The 27,841-nt window shown below is 35.5% G+C and overlaps 1 pseudogene; it reads right to left on the bottom strand.

Annotated features, from left to right (window-relative positions):
- Window positions 1-3,260: 3,260 nt before the first annotated feature.
- The window catches only part of LOC120224639, a 29,053-nt pseudogene continuing 4,472 nt past the window's right edge, over window positions 3,261-27,841 (bottom strand).

The raw sequence follows: 27,841 nt of genomic DNA, 5'->3' as shown, positions 1-27,841 counted from the left end.
GGTTTTCCCTGTCCTCCAATGGAAATGGTGAGCAGAAATATTGTGTGAACAGAAGAACCCAAGACAGCCCTTTCCAATCTAGATTGAAAGCAAATATTTCCTAACTCCTTTCCAAATTTCTTTTCCCATGTGTTTTGCTTGGCTCCAATCTCATCAAACAGCAACTTGTGTAATGATATTGACAGAAATGTGGTTTCCCCATATGTACCTATTCAGTGTGGCAGAGACAAAGCCTTCTCACTCATGAATTACCCGTGTGCAGGTAAAGAGAACTCCTGGATTTTAATCTCAGAGAGACCCTAGAATTGCATAGGGCAGTGCTTATAGGGGCCACATCATTATCGGCTGGTTGGAAATTTCTATATTGAGAGAATTTTAGAATGGAAATTTGAGAAAATGGAACAAAAAGAGCTAACTGACCTTGGGGGAATCTGGGAATGAAAAGATGCTCTGAGTGGGGGATGAGCTCTGATGACATCAATCACATAAGGCGCGCTTTGCAAGGGGCAGGATTTGTCCGACCCTGGGAATCCTTTCACCTTAACCAGGTGTCTTCAGCTTCAAGGTCATTTGTTCCCTGGGAACAGGAAAGGTTATATAAAACATATTTATATATTTTCTACCTTAAAAGTGAACATTCTTCTTTCAACGCTTGGTTTTGTTTGGTTTTTGACTTGTTAGTATTCCTTTCTGAAAGAATAGAATGTACAAATCAATAATAATAATAAAACAAGCAGAAATAATTTCAGTTGCTTTAAAAAATATCCCTTGGTAAATGACAGTCATTAAGTTACTTTTTGTCCTTTAGTACTGAAACAGACATAGAAGTACGAAATCAATTAATTTTAAACGTGTGTGCTTTATTCTAAGTATGAGGAAGTTGATTTTTAGAAAACGTATGACATATCAGTGTCACAGGTAATAAGAAAACTCATGTCAAATCTCTAGCATTTTAAATTCAGGATTAGTGTGATTTTTATTATATCACAACTGGATTGAGTAATAGACTTATAAATATGTATATGTTTATACACATGTCCATATCTATATGTATTTATACATATCTAAACATGTATAATACTATCTAATCTGTTGTTTTCTCTCAGAGCTGGTGTGATTTATGTCTACTATTAAATCTATGATGGATTTCAAGTTAATTTTCATATGCTTTGTAAAGTAAGGGATGAGACTGATTTTTTAGTGTATGGCTAACTGTTTCGGCTTCATTTGTTGAAATGAGTATCCTTCCTCCATTGAATTGCCTTGACACTTGTTTGAAATTCAATTGCCCACATGTGTTCATTTATTACTGAACTCTATTTTGATTCATTGAACTATATGACTGTTTTTATTCCAGTAGCACTCTTTCTTATTTGTATAGCTTTATAATACGTCTTAAAGTCAGATTGTGTAAGTCCTCTAACTTTATCCTTTATGTCAAAATTATCTTGGTCTTACTCATCCCTTGTTTTTCAATATAAATTTCAAACTCAGATTACCAATTTCTAAAAAAGATGTGCTCTCCTAAAATTGGAATTATTGGTGGTATTGCAATGAAAATCTGCATATATTTGTGCAATATTGAGTTTTACCATCCATCTTTATTTAGATGATATCTCATAGCAATGTCTTATTGTTATCAGAGTACAGGTCTTGAATATCGTTTCTTAAATGTATTAATAAGAATTTCATATTTTATCCTATAATACATTATACAATTTCATTTCTGATGAGTTGGGGTAAATATATAGAAATATCATCAATTTTTGTATACATATGTAACCTGTTTAAAATTGCTTACTAATTCTAGTTGCTTTTGTATATAGGTTTTGTTGGATTTGTTGTATAGAAGATAATTTTATCTTCTGATTAGTGTTTAACCCTTTACCTTTTTTATGTCTATGCCTTCCCCTCAGCTTTACTGAGATTCAATTAGCATATAACATTGTATGCCTTTAAGGCATACAACGTAACTATTTGATATGTGTGTATGTTGTATGTATTTTTTTCTTTTTAAGTTTTTATTTTAAATTCCAGTTCATTAACATACAGTGTAATATTAGTTTCAGTGATAGAATTGAGTGAGTCATCGCTTACATATGACACCCAGTGCTCATCACAAGTGCCCTCCTTAGTCCCCATCACGCATTTAGCCCATCCTCCCATCCACCTCCCCTCCAGCAACCCTCCATTTGTTCTCTATAGTTAAGAGTCTGTTTTTTGGTTTGCCTCTTTTTTCTCCTTCTCTTTAGTTCATTTTGTTTCTAAAATTACACATATGGGTGAAAACATTATATAAATATATATACGTATGTATACACACACACACACACACACACATATATTTATCACAATACATTTAGTTAACAACCCATCACCTCACATCACACTTTACAAAGAACCAAACATTTGATTAAAAGCCTGATTCACAGACTGTCCAGTATGTTATGCTTTGGGCTAGTGTAAATCCAGGCTGATTCAGAAATTCTCCAAACTAGTACTATAGAAACGAATACTAATACACTGAGAAATAATTAATTAAGAAATACTCTATATTACTATTTATTCATTTTGAATGATGAATTCAAATTGCCTTTAGGTATCCAAGTTCTATATTTAATGTGATGAATTTTGTCTAAAGGAAGACTAAATAGCAATATTCTGGTAACAGGAAAAATAGCCAGAAAACCTATATAATACACTGTCCATTCATTCACTAATTGTTCAAGTAGAAATTGTTACACTACATAACATTATCCATTAGACAGCAACAAGCTGAAGAAGGTAAGATTGATTAAACAGCAACAGTAATACCATAAATATAGTAATATTGTTAACTGATTCTTTTTAAGTTCTAAGTACTTTTAATATACAAAAAATTTGTTTTCCAAAAACAAGCCTATAATGCAGCAGAAGACATGGAGACACAGAGGTAGTAAACAACATTCCCACAATCATACAGTTATTAAATGACAGAGCACCTATTCCAACTCAGACAGTCTAGCTCCATTCATAATATACCCAGAACAGTGCTTCATAAACTTGGGCATGCTAAGAATTACTTCAAGACCTCGGTAAAGCACAGATTCCTGGGCTCTGCTGTCTGAGATCCTGGTGTGGGGTAGCCTGGGGTAGAGACCACTACAAGCTCCCAGCTGAAGCTGACGCTGCCAGCCAGGATTGTCCGCATAGCGAGCTGTAAGGGAGAGAGGGGTTTCCTAACTCTTCCTTGGGCAGCAGCTCAGAGGCTAGACCCTCACCTGAGACTCAAGATGTCCAGGTTCTAAGTCAGGGGGTGCTGCCAGATAAACAAATGCCGACAAATCGATTTCCCAGTTCCCTTGCATCCCTTAAAAGAGAAGACAAATTGTCTTTGCACTATAAACCTGCTGTGTGAGCAGATTAGGTGCTATAAAACAAAACAAATTGGGAGCAGTCTTAGATGTACCAGGTGATTCGCCTTTTGCTCATTATCTCCCAAAGATGTCCCTCTGGCTTTTGGGCAATCTTATCCTGGTTCCTTTAACTCCGGAAGGGCCTAGAATAATAAGGATTAGAAACAGTGCAGGCTCTGGAGGGTGATTATAAAAGAAACTTCCTCATGCAAATGACAAAGAGGAGGAAGCAGGTGGATAGAAAAATGATTTTGAAATTTATCTCTTGGTCATCTTAGTCTAAGATGCTACTGGACCAAAACATTTAAGATCAATAGCTATCATAGGCATCATTGTATTGCAAGTTATTGCAGCTGACACATATATGGTGCTTACTACTGACACTCTTCTAGAACCTTATTCCATAAACTCATTTAATTTCTTCAAGAATCCCAGAGGGTGGATAATATCTTTACAGATTATAAATCTGAACCTCAGAGAAATTAGCTAGTTTATCTGAAACTATAAGTCTTGGCACCCAGATACAAATGCAAATGGACCAGTTCCCAGCACCTGCTCTTAACTGTTTAACCCCTTAGGACAAATAGGCACCAAGCCCCTTGGTTTCCAGATGAGCAAGTAAGTGTGAGTAGGAGGTGCTTAACAAGTAAAAGAATGAATGGACAGCGTAGCTTCTGATTTCAAAAATCTGAATTTTGGGCATTCAAGCCAAATACAAAGAAAATACTAAAAAATAAGAAAGAAATGAATTAATTTAAGTACTAAACTGCATAGGAATGAGATGGATGAGATGATTCATCATGTACTAGTAAAATTGAGAAGCATTTCAAAGGTAATATGGGAGCTGAGCTGTTCCGGTAAACAAGGCATAGGACGTGGATACAAAGTAATAGAATTAGCAGCAGGAAATTTAAGGAGCAAGAATAAGACTGAAGAGATAAACACAACTGCCAGGCAGAGATTTTCAAAAGAGGAAAAACAACATGTCAATCTATAGGATTAGGAAATGGGAACATAAAACCACCCGGAAAGGCCAGATTTCATGGCTTACTGCAATAACAATGAATACTCATTTGTAATTTTAATCATGGATGAACTAGAACAACAGGAGTATCATACCAACATTAATAAGAGGTGATGTTCTAGAGAGCATCTTCCAAGATGTCTGAACTGCAAATAAAAATAATGAGTGTTACAGTTAGTTTGCCTGATATACTAAGCAGACTTTGACATAGAGATTAGCATTTAGGATGTTTATGGAGGAAAGATATCCAGTTTTACACTTTCTTGTGGAGGTGGGGGGGGGAGCAAGAAATTTATCTTGCCACACAGAGAAGTTGAATTATGATATAGTCACAACAGTCTAAATAATCTCAGGGGAAGCAGTAAAAGTCTCTCTACATATAGTTTATTTTACTTCTATATACCACATATAGTATATATATAATATATAGTCTAACTTTATACATATATATTATTTATATGTATATATTTGTATTATATATGTATATATATATACATATATATATATAGAGAGAGAGAGAGACCATAACTTTACACATCAAGGAAATAGAAAAAGAAGAACAAACTAAGCCCAAAGTTTTCAGAAGGAAGAAAATAATAAAGATTAGGGCAGAAAAAAGTAAAATAGTGAGCAAGAAATTAAGAAAAAAGATTAATAAAACTAAGAGTTGTTACTTTGAAAAGATAAACAAAAGTGACAAAACTGTAGTTAGACTAATGTGAAAATTGAGGGCCCAATCAGCGAAATAATAAATGAAAGACAATACCACAGAAATACCACTGATACCACAGAAATAAAAAATAATGTTAAGAGAGTACTATGAAGAGCTAAATGCCAACAACCTGGACAATCTAGAAGAAATGATAAATTCTTAGAAACATACTACTTATCAAAGCTGAATCAGGAAGAAATAGAAAATCTTAACAGACTAATTACTAGTGAGGAAATTGCATTGGTAAGCAAAATGTCCCATAAAAAAAGAAGCTCCAGAGCCAGATGGATTAGCTGGTGAATTTCTCCAAATATTTAAAGAAGAATTAATGCTAATCCTTCTCAAATTCTGCCAAAAAACAAACTAAAACAAAAACCAAAAAAGCAAAAGAGAAGGAAACACTCCCAAGCTCATTTTAGCAGGTCATTACCTTCATCCCAAAGCCAGATGAGGAAATGACAAGAAAAGAAACTGCAGGTAAATATCCCTGATGGATATAGATGCATAAATGTTCAATGTAATACTAGCAAACCAAATTTAGCAACTCATCAAAAGTACCATACATGTGATCAAGTGGGATTCATCCTTGTGATGCAAGAATGATTCAACATATGCACATTAATAAATATGATACATCACCCTAATGGGAAAAAGATAAAAGTAATATCATATTTTCAATAGATGGAGAAAAGGTATTTGAGAAAACTCAACATTCTTTCGTGATAAAAACTCTCAACAAATTAGGTAGAGAAGGAACATACCTCAAGAAAATAAAGGTGATATATAACAAGCCCACAACTAACATCTTACTCAATGGTGAGGTTGGTAGATTATCTTTCCTCTAAGATGAGAAACATCATGAAAAATTATATGCCAACAAACTGGGCAATCTGGAAGAAATGGATAAATTCTCAGAAACATATAAACTACCAAAACTGAAAAAGAAAGAAATAGAATATTTGAAAAGACCCATAGCCAGTAAAGAAGTTGAATCAATAATAAAAAATATCCCAACAACAAAAAAAGCTCAGGACCAGGTGGCTTTCCAGGGGAATTCTACCAGACATTTAAAGAAGAGTTAGTATTTTTCTCAAACTGTTCCAAAAAAATAGAAATGGAAGGAAAACCTCCAAACTCATTCTACAATGCTAGCATTACCTTGATTCCAAAATGAAAGATCCCACAAAAAAGAGAATTACAGGCAAATATCCATGATAAATGGATGCAAAAATCCTCAACAAGATACTAGCAAATCAAATCCTACAGTACATTAGATGTATTATTCACCATGATCAAGTGGGATTTATTTCTGGTCTATAGGGTTGGTTCAATATCTGCAAAACAATCAGCATCATACAATGCATTAATAAAAGAAAGGATAAGAAACCATATGATCCTCTCAATAGATCCAGAAAATGCATTGAGCAAACTACAGAATCCATTCTTGAGAAAAACCCTCAACAGAGTAGGGACAGAGGAAATATACCTTAGTATCATAAATACCATATATGAAAGACACACAGTTAATATCAAAAGGGCAAAAACTGAGAGCTTTTCCCCTATATTCAAGAATAAGACAGGGACGTCCACTCTTACTATTACCACTTAAAATAGTATTGGAAGTCTCAGCCTCAGCAATCAGACATCAAAAAGTAATAAAAAGCATACAAATTGGCAAGGAAATAAGTCAAATTTTCACTATTTGCAGATGACATGATACTCTACATAGAAAACCCAAAGATTCCATTAAAAAATTGGTAGAACTAATACAATTCAGCAAAGTCACAGGATATAAAGTCAACGTGCAGAAATCTATTGCATTTCTTTTCTTTTCTTTTTTAAATATTTTTATTTATTTCTAGGAGAGAGAGAGAGAGACAGCGTGAGCAGGGGAGGGTCAGAGAGAGAGGGAGTCACAGACTGAAACAGGCTCCATGCTCTGAGCTGGCAGTCAGCACAGAGCCCGACGCGGGGCTCGAACCCACGAACCGCGAGATCATGACCCAATCGAAAGTCGTACGCTTTCGGTAAGCGGACGCTTAACCGACTAAGCCACCCAGGCGCCCCGAATCTATTGCATTTCTATACATCATTAATCTATACATCATTAATGAAATGACAGAAAGAAAAATCAAGAAAGCGATCCTATATTTACATTGCCCCAAAACCCATTAGATACCTAGGAATAAACCCAACCAAATTTTAAATACTGTAGGATACTTATGAAAGAAATTGAAGAGGACAGAGGAAATGGAAAAACATTCCATGCTCATGGAGTGGAAGAACAAACATTGATAAGAGTCTATGTCCATGAATAAGGGCAATTTTTAGAGAAGACAAACAGTAGAGCTATCTGTGGTCAGGACTTCCAGTTCTTAGAGTAATATGTATTTTAGTGCATAAAGAGACCGGGATAAGCATCACAGGATGTATGGATGCAATCATCCCTGATTAGCCAGGTAAATTTCAGATCTAAGCACTTGATACCCTGGTCATAAAGGTCTTTGCCAGTGAGTGCATTACTTATTATCATTGCCAGGAGATCCCACACCCAGATCGGGTGTTTTCGGTCACCAAAAACTAACAGAATTTTGATAGAAATATGTAACTTTGGTATGAAATAATTAAAAGCTGCAACGTCATTTCCCCCGCTCTGTACCAGGCTGTACTTTAATTCATCTCTTGGTTTAGAAAATTGCTCACGTGAAGGCTAATTCCTGAAAATAACCACATGATGGCAGCATATACATACTATAGTTAAACTACTTTAGCAGCCAAGGAAAATTAAACTCTGATATCCTAAAACTATTCTAAAGAGAAGATAAATGATTCCATCAAAGCTTACAGTAAACAAACAAACAAACAAACAAAAAGCTTCCAACATTGTTGGTGATATGTTGCCGTCCTTCAAGGAGACATACACAATGAAGGAGGGATGAGAGTCTTCTGATAGAGAGATTTTACCAGCATCTTACTTGTAAAATAGCTCCCGCTGACACCCAGCCGATATGTGCTTCAGTTTCCTCATTTACAATTAAGGACAATAGTACTACTGCCTCCTTTGTAGAGAAGCTGTGAGGATAAAGTAAGGGAAAATATACACTGAATCTATAACAGATCCTGCTATGTTGTATAAGCTATTAATATTTATTATTCATAATTTGTAATTCAGCTGTCTAACACTATACTTGCTTCTAATCTAAGCTGTCATTTATTCATTGTGCATGTAGTAAAAGACGTAGCATATCACATTCGTATTGCATGGCGTTTTCATTAAATCTTTGGACCAAACTTGGTGTGAATAATGAGACACATTTATAGATTCAGAAACTGAGATGCAAAGAGACTAAATAACACATCTGAGGTAAAGCTGCTAATAAATAACTAGAATGGATTTCTAACCCTGCTCTGGCTTATTGGAATCATTTGCATCAACTCTTTACTAGATCTGAACATGCTTACCAAATTTTGATTTTGTGACGCAATGGATGATCTGTTATATTGAAATGTTGTCTTCCTCTTCCTACCAAAATATTTAAGAGTAATCTCATTATTTAAAATTTTAGTTTACATAACTCTAAGTGTCCCTAAGAATGGGACACTTTGGAACAAAAACAACTTAAAATGCAATACCTGGATATGTAGATGTGGTCAGACTAGTGCATGTGAAATAAAATTTATGTAAACAACATTCCTACTTATAAAAACAGGGGAAATTACATGAGTTAAAACTAAAGGCTAAAAGAAAGAGATAAAAATCTTAGAAAATGAAGAAAAGATATGTTACTTATAAAGGGGGGGAAACATTTGACATCATATTTCCACGGAATACTGCATAGCAGAAGATATTGGAAGAATGATGGTTAACTGATTTAGAAAATGAAAAAAAAAAAGTGATGTCTGTGTGCTCCCGTCCATGGGAAAGAGCTAGGATAGAAAAACTATTGCAGGGGCACCTGGGTGGCTCAGTCAGTTAAGTATTCAACTTCACCTCAGGTCATGATCTCATGGCTCCTGAGTTCAAGCCCCATACCTGGCTTTGTTCTGACAGGTCAGAGCCGCAGCCAGCTTCAGATTCTGTGTCTCCCTCTCTCTCTGCTCCTCTCCCACCCATGCTCTCTCCCTCTCTCTCTCAAAAAATTACAAACATTAAAAAAAGTTATATATTTAACAAAAGCGACTGCAATGTTAAAGTCATACCACAGATTATTATTAGTGCCAGACAAGCATAAATTGCTTTTATTTGACAGTCAGAAACCCACAAGTTAGAATAAGAAAGATTTTACAAGTAAACAAAATTGCAAGGGGTGGGATTATTTGAGGACAATGGAACAGCACATGGTCTACCAACTTAAAATGCCTGGAAGGCTGAGGAACATTGAGTGTTCTGGAGAAAGTGAGTGCTAGAAATATTGGCTCAAATTTTAACATTTTGAAAAAAATCAGTACTCCAGTCCTCTTATTTTTATATTTCTCTACTCATTTCATTTCAATATTGGGATACAGGGAAATTAAGTGCATTACGAAAGTGAGACATATCTCTCCCATTCTGTGACATACATAAAATACAGTCAATGAAAAGACTACATGTTCATTGTATTGGATCTATCCATTGATTGTATTCAGTTTATCCATTATTGGTTTATCCATATGTTGATCTTTTGAGTAATTGTCAAGAGAGTTATCAGGCATACTAATGTCAGGAGAACATTTATTTTCACCCCTGGGATGCTTTAAGTAGGATGGCATTTTGGAGCTGACATATTTATTAACTAGAACTCATTATAAAAACCTTATCAAAATAGTAATATTTTTTCTTAGAAAGTAAATACATGTATAATAGGAAACCTTAACTCACCTCTATATTATCAGGTGCTGTGATTGGTCTTAGCTAACCAAGTTAGCTTTTGGTAATGGAAAGCTACAGCCCAGTTTCATACTGTATAAAAACTGAAGATGTTGTAAGAGTAAAATCCCATACTCTAATGATCATTTGCAAATCAACCTCTTCTCTCCTTTCAAATTGCTTTCAGAAAATTTTGAAACACTGAAGTTGAATATCAACTTTAATGATAGTACCACTAGTATAAATATCTACATAGTCTATTGGAAAAGTTAAGCTCAAAAATGACAGGATGCCCAGCCTGCATGCACACACATACACGTCTTTCTTACAATCAAAACCAAGGCTATATTTTTAGAAAACAATATCTAATTATATTTGTTTCACTGTAGACATTCATGAAATCACATGTGAATAATTTTGATATTGTTAAAACCATTTTATTTTTAATTTTTAAAAATTTTAATGTTTACTTTTATTTTAGAGAGAGAGAGGGAGAGACAGAGTGCAAGCCAGGTGGGAGGGGCAGAGAGAGAGGGAGACACAATCTGAAGCAGGCTGCAGGCTCCGAGCTGCCAGCACAGAGCCCAATGTGGGGCTCGAACCCATGAACTGTGAGATCATGACCTGAGCCGAAGTTGGACACTCAACCTACTGAGCCACCCAGGCGGTCCTAAAAATTATTTTTTATATTAAAATCTTTTCAAAAATACTTTAGATAACATAGGATCTATTTTTTCCCCTTAGAGTAAACCAACTTGTCAAAAGCATTTTCTATATCGACTGTTTTATTTTCCCATTAATTTTTGCTACAAATTCTGTCAATGCAAAGCCCAATACAGGGCTCAAACTCAAAAACCATGAAATCATGACCTGAGTGGAAAGCAAGAGTCAGATGCTTAAATGACTAAGCCACCCAGGTACCCCACATGCTAGACTTTTAATTGAATATGAAACACAATCTATTCTCACCAGCACACCGATCCTTTCCTAGAATTAGTTTGAACTAGAAATTATTTGCCTTATTTATTTTTAAATGATTCTCATTTACAGCAATGTAATAAAATTAAAATTCCCACCTTAGTCCTCATATCATGAGTTTGTCCCATTCCATGCTTACCTGAATTAGTAACTAGTAAGAGAGGTCAATAAGAATTTAGTGTGCAAAGATCTTACAGAAAAAAATATATATTTGTGATCTGTGTGGTTTAGTCATTTCATTTTATCCCTATATTTATCTGAGGTCCTTTGCATTTATTAAGAAAACAAATTTGGTGCTCAGGCACCAGATTTAAAACCTGAAAATAAAGAAATAGTCAGTACAACACCACAAACCGTGTGGAGCATTTTCCTGGTCTCCACTTTGCTTTTGGGAAGTCATGATCAAGTCATCTGTACTGACAGTGGGGAAATGTGTCCTTGTGGTTAGATGGCTAACAGGTGAGTCACTCACAATCCAGCTCTGCCACCTGGCTAACAGGTGAGTCACTCACAATCCAGCTCTGCCACCTTTGACATGTGCTCTTGTGAAAATTGCTTATGCTCTATAAATCCCAGCTCTCTCACCTATAATAGGGAATTGGGGACAGATTGCAGCAGTTTCAATGTGAGGGTTAAATGAGATCACACATGTTAAACTGCTGTCAGGATGCCTAGAACACCAAAACTGCTCAATACATCATGGTTGTGGCTATGAACATGTTTTAGGAAAAGAACACAGAAGCGCCCATATTGGACAAAATTTAAACAATACTAAATTGTCTTATTATTTAGTAATTTGTCCTAATGTTTATGTAAGAGTAGTATGTTACTGAAAAGCCTAGATAAATAGATAAAAATTTTAGGTAAATAAAACAGGTACTTTAAAATGCTTGTGTTGCATCCCCAAAAGCAAGGGAATCAAGAGCAAAAATAAATGATTGGGACCTCATCAAGATTAAAAGCTTCTGCACAGCCAAGGAAACAACCCAGAAAATTAATAGGCAACCAACGGAATGGGAAAAGATAGTTGCAAATGACATATCAGATAAAGGGTTAATATCCAGAATCTATAAGGAACTCACCAAACTACACGCCCAAAAAACAAACAACCCAGTGAAGAAATGGGCAGAAGATAGGAACAGACACTTCTCCAAAGAGGACATCCAGATGGCCAACAGACACATGAAACGATCCCTCAGCATCCTCATCAGGGAAATACAAATCAAAACCACACTGAGATACCACCTCACACCAGTCAGAGTGGCTAAAATGAGCAAATCAGAGAACTCGAGATGCTGGCGAGGATGTGGAGAAACGGGCACCCTCCTACACTGTTGGTGGGAATGTAAACTGGTGCAGCCCCTCTGGAAAACAGTGTGGAGGTTCCTCAGGAAACTAACAATAGAACTCCCCTAGGACCCAGCAATAGCACTGCTAGGAATTTACCCAAGGGATACAGAAATGCTGATTCATAGGAGCACATGTACTCCAATGTTCATAGCAGCACTCTCAACAATAGCTAAAACATGGAAAGAGCCTAAGTGTCCATCAACAGATGAATGGATCAAGAAGATGTGGTTTATCTATACCATGGAATACTACATGGCAATGAGAAACAATGAAATCTGGCCATGTGTAGCAACATGGATGGACCTTGAGGGTGTTACGCTGAGTGAAATAAGTCAGGCAGAGAAGGACAAATATCATATGTTTGCACGTATAGGAGGATTAGGAGGAACTTGACGGAGGACCAAGGGGGAGAAGAAGGGCGGAAATGGTGGGGGAAAGGGAGAGAGGCAAACCATGAGAGACTCCTGAATGCTGACAAAAACTGAGGACTGATGGATGTGGGGGGGAGGGGGGATGGGCATGGAGGAGGGCACTTTGGGGATGAGCACTGAGTGTTATGTGGAAACTAATTTGACAATAAACTATTTGTAAAAAATAAAATAAAATAAAATAAAATAAAATAAAATAAAATAAAATAAAATAAAATAAAATAAAATAAAATGCTTGTGTTGTTCATCTACCCACAGTGTTACTGTAACATTTTATAGTAATTTGCTAAAACTAGTTTTGCTTAAATAACCAGGAAAGAGGACTATACCACTACATTTTTTTACCTTTATTAGCAATGAGAAAAGCTCATGGAACTTTTTTTACAATGCCAACTTAGTAGCTCTTGGCTAGTTTCCTAATAGAGATTATTGCTTCATTAAAAGGAAATGTTAATATTTAATAAGAGACTGATTCATGTTGTTCATAAAACAAATGATTAAACTGGCTTATAGGCATACAGACTATTGGTCATCTCGGCACCCAGACTCTGTGGAGTGTATGTTCCTTATAAATTTTCAAGACAAATGTGAATCAAAGCTAAAATGCACTAAATTTTTCACCATTTATGACTAGGACAGATTATAGATTATCTCCATTTCTTATGTCATGTTTCAAAGTTGATTTTTATGCTACTTAAAAAGTAACTCTCTATGATACAAATACTACTTTTCAGTACACAGAGATATTTATTAAAATAGAATATATTCTGGTTCTTATAAGACATTTCAATGTTTCAATATGAATTCACAGCACATAACTTTCACCAACCTGTGAGTGCAATGGAAATAAATTACAAATCAATTACAGAAATATCTGGAACATTCTCAATTGTTTTTTGACATTAAAAAACTCACAACTAAATAGCTTATGAAGCTCAAGACAAGCGGAAAATTAAGAAACTACTGAAACTAAATGAAAATAAAAACAAATATTCAGTAATTTTGATAAAATTAAAGCAGTGCTTATGGGGAAATTTATATTACTAACTGCCTATGTTAGAAAAGAAGGAAGTTCTTATTTCGTAATTCTAGGAAATCAAAGCGATATGGTATTTTCATCAAGATAAATAGAGTCTAGAACAAACAGACATAAGTGATCAAGTTATTTTCAACAAAGTTGCAAAACATTCTATTGGAAAAGCAAAGCCCCTTCAACAAATAATGTTGCACAGTTTGCTATTCACATGCATAAACACTTGAACTTTGTTCTATACACTGAAATTTATGCAGAAATTAATTCAAAATGGATCCTTGGCATAAATGTAACATCTAAAACATCTGGAAGAAACAAGCAAAGATATGTGTGAGTTGGTAAGCAAAGTTGTCTTAAATCAATGAAAAGTAAAGTTTCTAAGTGAAAAAATTGATAACTTGGCCTTTTTCAAAATTAGGAATGCATAATTGATACACTGTTAAACAACAAAAACACCATTGGGGGCACCTGGGTGGCTGAGTCGGTTGAACCTTGACTCTTGATTTCGGCTCAGGTCATGGTTTCCCCACTAGTGAGATTGAGCCCCATGACAAACTCTGCTCTGACAACTCAGAGCCTTCTTGGGATTCTCTCTCTTCCTGTCTCTCTGCCTCTCTCTCAAAATAAATAAATAAATAATGATAATAAACACAATTCAGAAACTTGTAGAAATTACTTCAAAATTGCATATGTGATACTGAAGTTGTTTCCAGGTTTACATAAAAATTCTGGCAAAATTTTTGCAAATATATATAATTTGCAAGGTTTTGAACACATGTTTCACTGCAGAAGATACAGACAGGAAATAAACACATGAAAAGATGTTCAACATCACTTATCATTAGAGAATTCCAGATTAGATGATGAAATACGACTATAACCCATTACAACAAAAATTTAAGAAGACTAAGTACAAGAAAGTATAACAATTGGAATCTGAACACACTGCTGCTGGAAATGTTAATTGGTGCAGCCATATTTGAAAAGAGTTGGCAGCTTCTCAGAAGTAAAAAATTAACCACTATCAGTCTCGTTCATTCCATTCCTAAGTATTTAACTAAGAAAAATGAAATCATATATCCATACAAAGATTTATATGTGAACCTTCATAACAACTTTTTCTTTGATGGTAAAAATCCAGAAACTATTCTAAATACAGCAGTAGGTGAATAAGAGCCATCCAATGTTCTAGGTAATGTTAAATAATTAGAAGTAAGTTTTCCCTCTGTTCAACTGAACAAGAATTTGAAAAACCAGCAGGTACACATAGCTGTGATTTGGAAGCATGGGTAAGAATACATCAGCCTGTCAAAAAATACCCATAATGCCCCTACTTGTGATTAAAATTGGAGATACAATAGAAATGTTGCTGAAGCCAGGAACTCTGAGTTTCTGGTGTAGAAAGTGAGTGATGGAAAAGTAAGCATGACGGTCTGTATTTGGAACAATGATTGGGATAAAAATTAACCTACTTATCACTGCAAAGTTGTGAGACACCCCACCCAAACAGGATGACTTAAACAAATTGTTGTTAGAACATTAACAGAAGCTGGGGTTGAACCTACATAAGCAATATATCGTCGTGCTATCTGATTATCTATGCACATTCTTATCCTAATACAATAGCTTTTCAAACAATTGCAAAAAAATTGTATGTGTATGTAAAACTTGCAGACCTCTAGATTCTTCCCAATAATAGAGACAATATTTTACATTCTCAAAGGAATTTCTTCTGAAATAATTAGAACTCGCTTCTAAGATATACTTTCAATTACTTGTGGGTTCTTAAATTCATTAAGCAGATTAAACTTTCTAAAAAATAATGCTAATAGCTAACTCTCTCTGGAGAGTTGGTGGTGTTTTCTAGTCTGTATGGTCCTATAGTCTAGTCTATATTCCATAAAATTCCATAGTAACTTATCATAGATTTCCAATTTGGGAATGTAGTTTCAGATTGATATCCTATATTAAGAATATGAGAACAGACCCCAAAAATTGTATGATCATCTCTATAAAATAATTTTTCATTTCTCTACATACTGAAAGAATTGTAATTTCTGATTGAAGCAACATTGTTACCCTTTGGACCAACTCCTCAAAGTTTTTGCTCTATCAAAAGCTTTTCTTTATAATTGATGAGATCAATAATTAAAAATAACAAAATTAAATGGTGTCAGGAAATGTAGTTGTGGATATTCTCATACATTTCATACTCACAACATGGGCTGATAGAACTCTGAGTATCAATTTATTTATTGTTAAATCTCTACAAATCTATGAAACTTAGTTCTGCATGAATTAATGGAATGTGTTTTCCTTCTTTGGCAAATCTCTCTCTACTCATTTCTTGCTTAACTTCTGTGCTCTGTCTTGTTTTCTTTCTATAATTTTCATGGTATAGAATGTACTCATGTCAGGCTTTTCAATTACTCAGATTCATTATTTCCTGATGTGAGGCAGAGATTCACGTAGCCTAGATTAATAAAGATGTACATTGCCTGCCCTAGAGAAGCATCTCAATACCTGAGATGCCCACTGCTGATGTAATGTGGTAAGGACAACACATGAATACACTTTCCTTCATGAAGCTGCATTGACATCGTTGGTGTGGAAAGTGCAAATAAGAGTTGGGGTATTTTTGAGAGGAGAGACTCAAGACACAGTGCAGAGGAAGGCAGACGTCATTGTCAGGTGGAGCCCCTGGACTTGATTTCCACATATTTTGAGTCACTCTCAACTGAAATTCATGGCCACTGTGCTGTAAGGACTTGGGATGCAGAAGGCGGTTGGATTTGGAGTGAATTGGTGAGTGAGGGGCTACACAATTGTTAGACCTGGGAGACAATGCGGAGACTTGAGGAATTAGCAATGTGGCCTTCTTTGTCCTGGGGAGAGATCACTCCTGCATACCGCGCTCCGTCAAAGCCCACGCCATGAATGAATGGCTAAGTGAACAGATGTTTATTTTAAGGTCCTTGCATTATGAACACCTCTGTGTGGTTCCTTTCAAGTCATACCCATAGGCTTCTCTGATTTGCTTTCACCCTTCTCAAGAGGCAGAGACTAAAATCTTAGTTTGTTTGATTTCAGAGTTTGCTCATCATCCATCAAATACTGTCAATTTCTCACCAAACCTGAGCACCAAAAGTTCACTCACCAGTAGAGAGATACTGCTGAATTTGCTTCCTTTCAGAGGGTGTTTGTATGATCAGTGATGCATTTTTTAAAGGAAATTTTAATGTTTATTTATTTTTGAGAGAAAGAGAGGAGGCATCACATATCTGAGGTGGGGGGAGGGGCAGAGGAGACGGAGACTGAGGATCCAAAGTGGGCTCCAAGCTAACAGTAGAGAGCCTGATGTGGGACTCAAACTCATGAACCCAAAGATAATAACCAGAGCCAAAGTCAAATACTTAATGGACTGAGCCACCCAGGCACCCCAGTAATACATTTTATAAAGTAAAAACAAGGGGCACCTTGATGGCTCAGTTGGTTAATGTCTGGCTCTTGACTTCAGCCCAGGTCAGGACTCATGGTTCATGGGTCTGAACTCCAATCGGGCTGTGAGCTAATCCCTGCTTGGGATTCTCTCTCTCTCTCTCCCCCCCCCTCCCACCTGCTCATATGCTCTTTTTCTCTCTCTCTTTCAAAATAAATAAATAAACTTTAAAAAATAAATAAATAAAAAGTAAAAACAGGAAAATATCTTGGAACAATATGTACAAATAACTATAATAAATGGGTAACCTGTGTGCTAGAAAATATACATTTTATTTAAGGAATACAAGCGTGTGACAAAAAGGTATGAACAACAAAAAAGTCATTCTAGTATCTTATTGTACATGTATTATACACTCGAGTCCCACTGATAATTTGGAACCCAGGGAAAAATGATATGGTTTAGAGAAGACAGTTAACTTCCTCAGTTTCTCTCCTTACACATTTGATTTTATAGGAAGTCACAAAACTATAAAATATTGCTCTCATTTGTCAGTTGTATTTGTGATACTTACAAATAATAAGGACAATAGCCTCTAATTCTTTTATAGTAGAGAGATCACCATAAAATATGCCACATTTACCATTTTTAAATCAGGTGGTCTTATATACATTCACATCATTGTGAAATATGAGATGTCTCTTTTTTGTTGCTGTTGCAGCCACAGTTGTGCAACACCACCATTCATTGCCAGAAATTCTTAGTCTTCCAAACTCAAACCATACCCATGAAGCCATCACTCCTCATTTCTCCCTGACCCCAGCTCTATATTCTACTTTCTATATTTATCATTTGGACTATGTTAGCTACCTCCTATAAATGGAAACACACAGTATTTGTCCATCTGTGACCGACTTATTTCACATAGTAAATATCCTCCAAACTGTGTTCATCCATGTTATAGCATGTGTCAGAATATCATTTCTTTTTAAGGCAGAATTCTATTTCATTGGATGCATAGACCACATTTTGTTGATCTACTGATCTGTCAAGAGCCAATTTGCTTATTTTCACCTTTCAGCTATTGCAAATTATGCTCCTAGAACACGGAAGAGCAAATATCTCTTTGAGTTTCTGCTTCCGATACTTTTACACACAAAAGTGAAAGGGCTGAATTATTGGTAATTGTATTTTCAATATCTGAGGAAACCACCATACTGTTTTTCACAGCAGCTATACAGTTTTACATTCCTACCAAAAGTTCACAAGCACTCCAATTTCAACACTTTCTCACCAACACCTGAATATTGTTTTTTTCTTATAGTAACTTATTAATGCGTATGAGCTGACATCATATTGAGGTTTTGATCTGTAGTATTGAACAACTTCCATGGGCATTTTGGCTGTTTGTGTGTAGTCCTTGGAATAATTTCTATTCAAGTCCTTAGCCCACTTTTAAAAAATTATTTTTAATTGAAGTATAATTAATATGCAATATTATATTAGTTTTGCATGTACAATATAGAGATTCAACAATTCTATACATTACTCAGTGCTCATCAAAATAAGTGTGCTCTTAATTCCCTTATTCACCTATTTCATCCATACCTCCCAACACCCCTGTCTGTTTACCATCTGTTTTCTATAGAAGAGTCTGTTTTTTGGTTTATCTCTTTGTTGTTGTTGTTCATTTGTTTTGTTTCTTAAATTCCACATATGAGTGAAATCATGTGGTATTTGTCTTTCTCTGACTTATTAATTTCATTTCCTTTGGCTCATTTTTTAATTAGATTTTTCCCCTTAATTATAGTTGTGTTGCAGAATTCTTTATATTTTAGATACTAACCCCTCCTCAGGTCCATGTTTTGCACATACTTTTCCCTGTTCCATGGGTAGCATTTTCATTCTGCTTACTGTGTCCTTTACTACACAGAAAATTTTAACTTGCTGTCATCCAATTTATCTATTTTCTTTATTGCCTATGCTTTCGGTCTCATGTTCAAGAAATCATTACCAAATCTAATATAAAGTTTTTCCTTTTTCCTTCTAAGAGTTTTACAGTTTTAGCTCTTATATTTAGGCTTTTAATCCATTTTGAGTTAATTTTTAAATGGTTATTTTTGAGAGAGTGAGAGAGTATGAGCAAAGGAGATGCAGAGAGACAAGGAGAGAGAGAATCCCAAGCAGGCTCCACTCTGTCAGCACAGAGCCCAATATCAACTGGGAGATTCTGACCTGAGCTGAAATCAAGAGTTGGACGCTTAACCAACTGAGCTGCCTATGTGTCCCTTGAGTTAAATTTTAATATGGTTATAAGGTCAGGATACAACTTCATTCTTTGGCATTCGGATATTCAGTTTCACCAGTATCATTTGTTGAAAACTCTGTTTTCCCCATTAAATGGTTTGGGACTCTTTCTGAATATTATTTGCCAATATATGTAAGAGTTTATTTCTGGCTCTCTATCCTTTTCATTGGTCTACATGTCTGTCTTTATGCCTACACTATGTGGTGTTTATGACTGTATGTCCCTTGATTTTTATATAACAACCAAGCAAGCATCTTCATGTTATCTGATTTTCCATGCAGCTTTTACAAGAAAAAGAGAAGGAATCAGAGTTGATGATAGTTACACATATTTCTTAGGGAAAACTCATAAATAGACTTTCTGTTTTCAAAAAGAATGAGTCGGGGAGGGTTGACACATGGTTCTGATCGTCCCTGAATATACTAGGTAAAATGATAGAGAAATTAGTCTCATACACAGCCATTCACATCCTCTATGCAGAGTATATCAATATTCAAGTTCCCTTTGAACACTGGTCTGTTCGTTACAAAGTGATCAATGCCACTTCTTTGTTTACTTATAATTTCCCTCTACTCATCACTCATATCCCATAGAAAATGAATGTGGGGATTTTTAAAATAGAAAGTACATCCAAAGGTCAACATATTTCCAAAGAAAAATAAAATCACAATAAATAGAAAAAATGGCAATAATCAAGTCACCTTCCTTTGCCAATATGATTTTCTCTGCCTGGTTGCCATCACTTCAAGCTGTATGTGTGCATAAACAAGTTTTATTAACAATTGTGAGGATGTGTTGAAATTGGAACCCTTGAGTCCTGCTGTCGGAATGTAAAATGATGCAGTTATTGTGGTAGGCAATATGCCAATTCCTCAAAAAATTAAACATAGAACTAGCCTATGATTGAGAAAGTCCACTTTCAGGTCTTATACCAAAAGAACTGAAAACAGAGACTAGACTAGAAATTCACACAATCAAATTGAAAACAGCATTACTTATAATAGCAAAAAGGTGGAAGCAACTCATGTCCATCAATGGATGAATGGATAAGCAAAAGGTGATGTGTACATACAATGGAATATAATACCACCTTTAAAAGGAAGGAGATTCTGATCCTTGCTACAACGTGGATGAACCTTGAAGACATGCTAAATGACATAAGCTGGTCACACAAGGACAAATACTGTAAGGTTCCACTTAGGTGAGTGACCTGGAGTAATCAAGTTCAAGAGACAGAGAGTAGCATGGTGATTTCCAAGGGCTGGGAAAAGTGGGATATGGAAAGCCATTCTTTAAAAGGTAAAAAGCCTCAATATGAGAAGAGGAAAAAAGTCTTAGAGATTAATGGTGGAGATGGTCACACAACAATGTGAATTTACTTAATGCCATTAAACTGCACACTTAAAAATGATTTAAAAATGGTACATTTTCTGTTATGTATATTTTATTACAATAAAGAGAGGAAAAGAAAAAAATCTTAATCTAGCTTCTGCCTTCATACAACAAATTTTGAAGAAAGCAATCTTACTCTTTTTTTTTTTTTTTTGGTTGCAACATCCATTACTAAATTGACACTGTTCTCAACGTAGAAACAAATAACACTTCAGAAACTTTGTTTTTACAAATATTTTAAGCCTTGTATTACAAACATTACACAATGCTGGATACATCCATTCACTGAAATAACACTATTCCAAAGGAGGGGAACATGCAGTACTTAAAAATCTTTCCTCCAGCTTTATTGAGATATAATTGGCATATTACATTTTGTAAATGTAAAGTGTACAATATAATTGTTCGGTACATGTTTATATTGCAAAAATGACACCTTATAAGAAACCTATTTTAAGATGAGAATTGTAACTTTTCTTTTGATAACTGACTTGATTTAACCCATCATGTGTATTCAATACAGATTGAATTAACTCATGCAAATCAGATTTTTTTTAGACAATGTTGTATAACCATGCTAATTTTTTCAGTTAGCTCCCATTCCTATGCTAATGAAGTCAATAGCTGTCATGAAAAAATACAAGGTCTTGAATGAGGTCACATGGTGGAAGAACAGATCTACAAATCTACTTGCTATTTTATTGAGATAAAACAACTCATTGTTCATGTACTATGTTGTGACGATGGAGAGATGCTTATTAGATCGTATCTTTTACCTTATTTTTCTTCAGTAGCACTTATTGAATCTTATTTGTTTAATTGGCACCTGAAATCCTAATTTATAATAATCAACAGGGCCTGAGTTTACTAACATCAATGTCATCTACTGTCTCGATACAGCCTGAGATAAGACTGTTGTGACCTTTATTAATGCTAGAGCTAAAGATGGAGTTTAACATAACTCATTAAATCATGTAATTTACAGCTGTTAAGGTTGACATAATTCAACTGATGTTATAACTAAATCTTTTTCCTCGCTTTTCATTTACTTCCCTTTCAAATCAATCACTAAAGCAGATACAAAACAGAGTCCAGTCTCATTACTTAATAATTAAGGTAAATAGTACTTAATTGGAAGTGGTTTAAGTGTATTGTATATTCATTGTAACCCTATAAACATGTGAGAGGCAGGAATAAAGAACACCACATGTACTTAATTTAAAATATTTGTTGAGCAGTAACTACAAACAAAATGTAATGCATATAGATGGGAGGTAGTCCCCTTCATTTCCAAGGAACTACAAAAGATATATGAACAATATGACAGTATTAAAAATAAATAAGTTCCAAAAGTCACACTAGAAGTATAGGACTATTGCCAGAGCAGCATAAAATAGTTTCTGTTTAGAGACTTGCTGAGAGCATAACAGACCACAAGATATAAGGGATGTGACTGGTTCAGGTATGTGTGGCTAATTCACAATCACTTGGTGTAAAAAAAAAAAAAAAAAACTGTTTCTAAAATATCCTACATTTCTATCAAATTTGTATTCATTTTATAGAGATGTGAATGGCATGGTAAATAAAATAAAAGTTCTTTTCTCCCTCACCAAAAATTAAAATTGATATTTTGTTGATTTCCTCAAAAATATTTGTGTCATGAGTACAGTTGGGATATGCTATAAGAATGGGGTGCTTACATGCAAGGAAGTGCTTCAGAGAGGAATTCAAATACAAAAATAATTGGAAAAAATCAAGATATCTAAAACTGCCAATCAGAACTTCTAATTAGCACAATATGACCAGGTTAACAACCTTGAAGTCATAGAGTAAAGGTAAAAACAACTTCTGAAAAAGTTTCTTTAACCTCTACATTGTAACTGTGGGGATTCATTGGCCTCAGGCTATTTATCTCTCTCTTGTCCACAGACAAACAAAAAAGAGTAGTATTAAGTATAAAAGATAAATAATATGTGTTCCCAGGATATTCAGAGGGGAACGATGCCTAATGCTCATGAGGGGCAAGAGACAAATACAATTTGACCTACCACCCAAGGGAGAACCAAGCAAGGTAAGTAGAAAGATGGGACTCTCGTGTCCAGGGGGTGCAGCAAGAAAGGGTGCTAGGAAGTTTCAGGGACCAGACACATCCAGGTCAGACAGGACCATACATGGATGTCAATGCATGTGAGGAGGGGTCTTCGAGGCTGGAGAAAACAAGAGTCAGGACACCTAGTCGCAGAAGTACTGCCAGCTCATAAGACAGTGGAGTGTTTGTTTCGGATAAAGGGATGTAATCCAAGACGAGACTATAAACAAGAGAGAACAAGAGATCTCATCCAAGGAGAGCCAGACACAATGCTGGTCTATATTTCTCAACAGTCGCTCAACAGAGAACCTTGTTAGCCTGCGTAACCCATAAGTGGGCCAAACATCTTCACAAAGGCTGAGGCTCGACATGCTCTTTGTGGATGGTAAATTGCCCTGCACCCCACACCTTACCCTGAGGCCCCGGTCCCTTGAATCAACACCATCCATTACCAAGAACTTTCCTTCATGGAAAATTTTGCCCCAGAAAAGGAAAACAAAAATGACACAGCCAAACAAAACTCAAAACTCAAAGAGATAATCATAAGAGTTAACCCTTTCTATTTCCCCTATGCTGCTTCTGTCATGTTACTGAGAACAAGGTCTATCCTGTGAATTAAACATAACAGAACATAACAAAGTATCCCCTCACCCAAAAATATAAATAAACACCACCCAAATTATAAACATACCCCCAAATAAAAGTCAATATCAACTTAAAGATCCTACTGTAATTTTACTGCACTACCCTCGGATATTATAATCCTCTTCTGACCCATTTACAAAACATCTTAAATCTGAGTGTTATGGAAGTATTACAAACATTGTTACATTGCATTTTTCTTGTGGTAGTATGACGTCTTGAAACACAAATTGACCTGTTTTTCTACAGGACCACTGGTTAGTGATTATCATAAAAAGCCTACAACCGAGATTCTTATCCTTCGATTCTAAGATCAGGTCATATAAACTTTTTTCCCTTAGATCCATACAAATGAATCTGAAACTGGAAACACAAAAAGATAAAAGTCATAAAAAATAAAACAGAAAAAAGAAACATAAAAAGGAATCTGTGAGTGGCATCATACTAATAGTCTAAACTTTGTGAAAGACCAAGAAAATCACTTTGGTTTACCAAAGATACAAGAGTTTCCTAAAATATTCAAGAAATAACATTTATTTAAAAAACAGGGGGGAAATTTAGGTAGGATCATCAAACAAAAATCATCTCATTCTCTGGCATAATTTCTTTAAAAATGGCACGCATTCACGAACTCATGTTTGTCACAACTAAACACTTCAACTAAACAGGCTGACTCACACATCAGATGAGTTTCAGGCTGGTTTTCACTCAGGTTTGCTTCATAGATGCAGGGATATTAGCAGACACCTTCTCCAGGCAAACCAAGGAGCCCTGAAATATTTTAGCAGAATGTCCTCAGTGACTCTAGTGACTCCAACTCGTCCACTAAGGTGTATCTTCTGAAAAAGTTTGGTTAGCCTCTACATTAGGACTGAGGGGATTCACTGGTGCCGGGAGGTGGGAGGTGGGGAGGCGCTGTGTACCCCTGTCCCCACACACATAAACACAAATTCTCAGAAGTTCTTAGAAGTTCTCAGAGGAGCTGGCATGAGCTGAAGCAGTGAAGCATGGCGAGACCGGGGGGGGGGGGGGGGGGGGGGGGGGGGGGGGTGTCCCGGTGGCTGCCTGGAGAACATACGCCCCAGAGGAGTTGCTGTTTCTAGAATGACGGCAAATATTTTTATTCCATCAAAAATTAATCAACCGGATATAATGTTAAATATACTTTATATTATGCAAATCACTATCAGATTCATCACAACTATGAAAGTCAGTGGTCTTTTTTTTTTTTTTTTTTATTTCTAGGAGAGAGAGAGAGAGACAGCGTGAGTAGGGGAGGGTCAGAGAGAGAGAGGGAGTCACAGACTGAAACAGGCTCCGGGCTCTGAGCTGGCAGTCTGCACAGAGCCCGACGCGGGGCTCGAACCCATGAACCGCGAGATCATGACCTAAGCGAAAGTCGGACGCTTAACCGACTAAGCCACCCAGGCGCCCCAGAAAGTCAGTGGTCTTAAAAGATAAAATAGCTTTTATGAAAATTCAGAGGATGATTGCTCAAAAATACCACATATTTTGTTTGTTATTAAAAATTTTGAGCTTTGCATTAATAAAAATTATCTAATAAGTTGTATCTCCTGAATATGTGGCAAGTAAGCAGATATTTTGAGTTTTTTTGATTGTCATGAAATAATTCATTATTTTACTTTAGAATAACAAAATATGCTTCAAGCTAATTTTTTTAAGTTTTTGAAATAGCTTTGGAAAAACAACTCCAAAGTTATTAAATGTTAAAAATAACTTGTTATAGTGAATTTATAGTTAGTATTTATAATATCTTTATTGATAATGTCTTATTAATCTCATTGTGATTAAAGTTGCAGTCTTACCCTCCCATCAAGAATTTGTCTTATTAAGTGCTTTCCTGAACTGATGATAAAAAAAAGAGATCTGTAGGAATTCAGTGTGTGAAAGTTCTAAAACAATTATCCATTCGTTATTTGGACAATTTAACCATTTAATTTGGGACATATTTGTGTGTATCCTTTGTATGTTCTATTTAAAATCATATTATAAAAATTAGCTTTACCTAATATTTATGAAACAATATTATATTAGAAGATAGATGAATAGATGCAGGCACAATAGGATAATATACAAAACAGTAAGAACATACTTTAAAATCTATGTATTGGCTAATCTGTGCATGATGTTACAGTGTGAATTATTTTAAACAAATTCTGCACTCTGCAAGAAGTTACATGGCATTGCACTGCCCCTAGTGAACCTTTTAGAGTGATCCTAAGTGCTCTTGGACATTTTTTAGACTGCAAAAATAGTATTTGCTGCTAGTATCAAAACAAAGTTTACAATTTCATAAATGATTTAAAAATATTCTTCAAAGGGGAGATAGCTTTATTTTTAATTCATAAAAGTTAGTGACTAAAATAACTTGCATGACTAGGTTGTTGGTCAGATCAGCACCAAAATCTGTGCCTAACATAGTGGAATAGATCGATCGATCGATCGATCGATAGATAGATATTTTAATGTTTATTTATTTATTTTGAAAGACAGGAGAGGGAGGGGAGGGGCAGAGAGAGAGGGAGAGAAAGAATCCCAAGCAGGATCCACACTGTCAGCACAGAGCCCAACAGGGAGCTCGATCTCAAGAACCACAGAATCATGACCTGAGCAGAAATCAAGAATGGAATGCTTAACCGACTGAACCACCCAGGCGCCCCTACATATATATAAAATACTCAACCTCATTTAAACTTATGAACAAGCAAATTAACACCAAACAGATATTACACATCAGTAACTTGGCAAAAGTTAGACTAATGATATCAAATGTAGGTGAAAGTCTAAAATCCTAGAAATATATTCTGCTGCTAGAAAATTCTTATACTTTAATAGATCATTCCAAACTGTTTTTTTCCAGCAATTACATTCTCTTTTCATACGGCAGCATAAATTGATACAATCATTTTAGGAAACAGTTTGCCATCATTCTACCAAAGTTGAAGATACGCATATCCTAAAACCCAGCTATTTCACTCAGGTATAAACCCTAGTCTAGAGGACCTAGAGAAATTCATAGACACATACGTAATGTTCTTAGCAGGAGATATTAATGATAGCATCACACTGTTAATAATCCAAACATCTGTTAGCAGTAGAATTAATACATAATTAGTGGTGTGTTCATAAATAGCATCCTATACTGTAATTAAAATCAATGCATTCAATACATGCAATAGTATGAGTATAAAGAAAAAGTAACATATAAAAATTATACACAGCATAACTTTAATTTATAGCAAGTTCAAAAAGAGACAAAACTAAACTATATCATTTAAATATGCACAAATAGCTGAGAAAACTAAAGAAAACCAAGGAGAGGATTATTATGAAAGTAAATTTTATGATTATTTCTGGGGGAAGGGGATAGATTGTGACTGGGAAGGGGTACAAGGGAATTTGTGACAGTCCAGAAATTATCTTTCTTCAGTTGAGTTTGGTTAAACAGTTAATTTTACATCTCCTTGTTAAAATGTACATATTTTATATACTTATATTTATCTCAACAATCACATCCATTACACACAGCATACTACACACACAATACACACATACACACACAGAGCATGTGTTGATCTTGTTAAAAAATTTTAGCTGTTATCTTTGAGTAGTAGTTCCTTTCCCTCCATTTTTACATTTTACAAATTTTCATTGATAAGCAAATATTACTTTAAGATTTTAAAAAATGTTTCTCATTTATTCTTGAGAGAAGGAGAGAGAGAGAGCATGAGCAGGGGAGGGTCAGAACAAGAGAAGGACACAGAATTCGAAGCAGGCTCCAGGCTCCCAGCTGTCAACATAGGGCTCAAACCCACAAGCCGTGAGATGACCCGAGCTGAAGTCGGATCGAATGAGCCACCCAGGCACCCCAACAAACTTTACTTTCTTAAAAAAAAATTTTAATGTTTTTATTTATTTCTCAGAGACAGAGAGAGACAGCATGAGCATGGGAGGATCAGAGAGAGAGGGAGACACAGAATCTGAAGCAGGCTCCAGGCTCTGAGCTGGCTGTCAGCACAGAGCCCAATGCGGGGCTGGAACGCACGAGCTGTGAGATTATGACCTGAGCCGAAATCGGACGCTCAACCGACTGAGTCACCCAGGCGCCCCAAATTTTACTTTTTAATAATGGGAGTATATACCTTCTCCCAATAACATAATGAACTGTGCAGAAAAATTATGGC

This window comes from Hyaena hyaena, unplaced genomic scaffold, assembly GCF_003009895.1.
Source record: "Hyaena hyaena isolate Hyena2069 unplaced genomic scaffold, ASM300989v1 scaffold_1224, whole genome shotgun sequence".
Classification (NCBI taxonomy): Eukaryota; Metazoa; Chordata; class Mammalia; order Carnivora; family Hyaenidae; genus Hyaena; species Hyaena hyaena.
The sequence above is the reverse complement of the archived record's forward strand: the minus strand, read 5'-3'. Positions and strand labels throughout refer to the sequence as shown.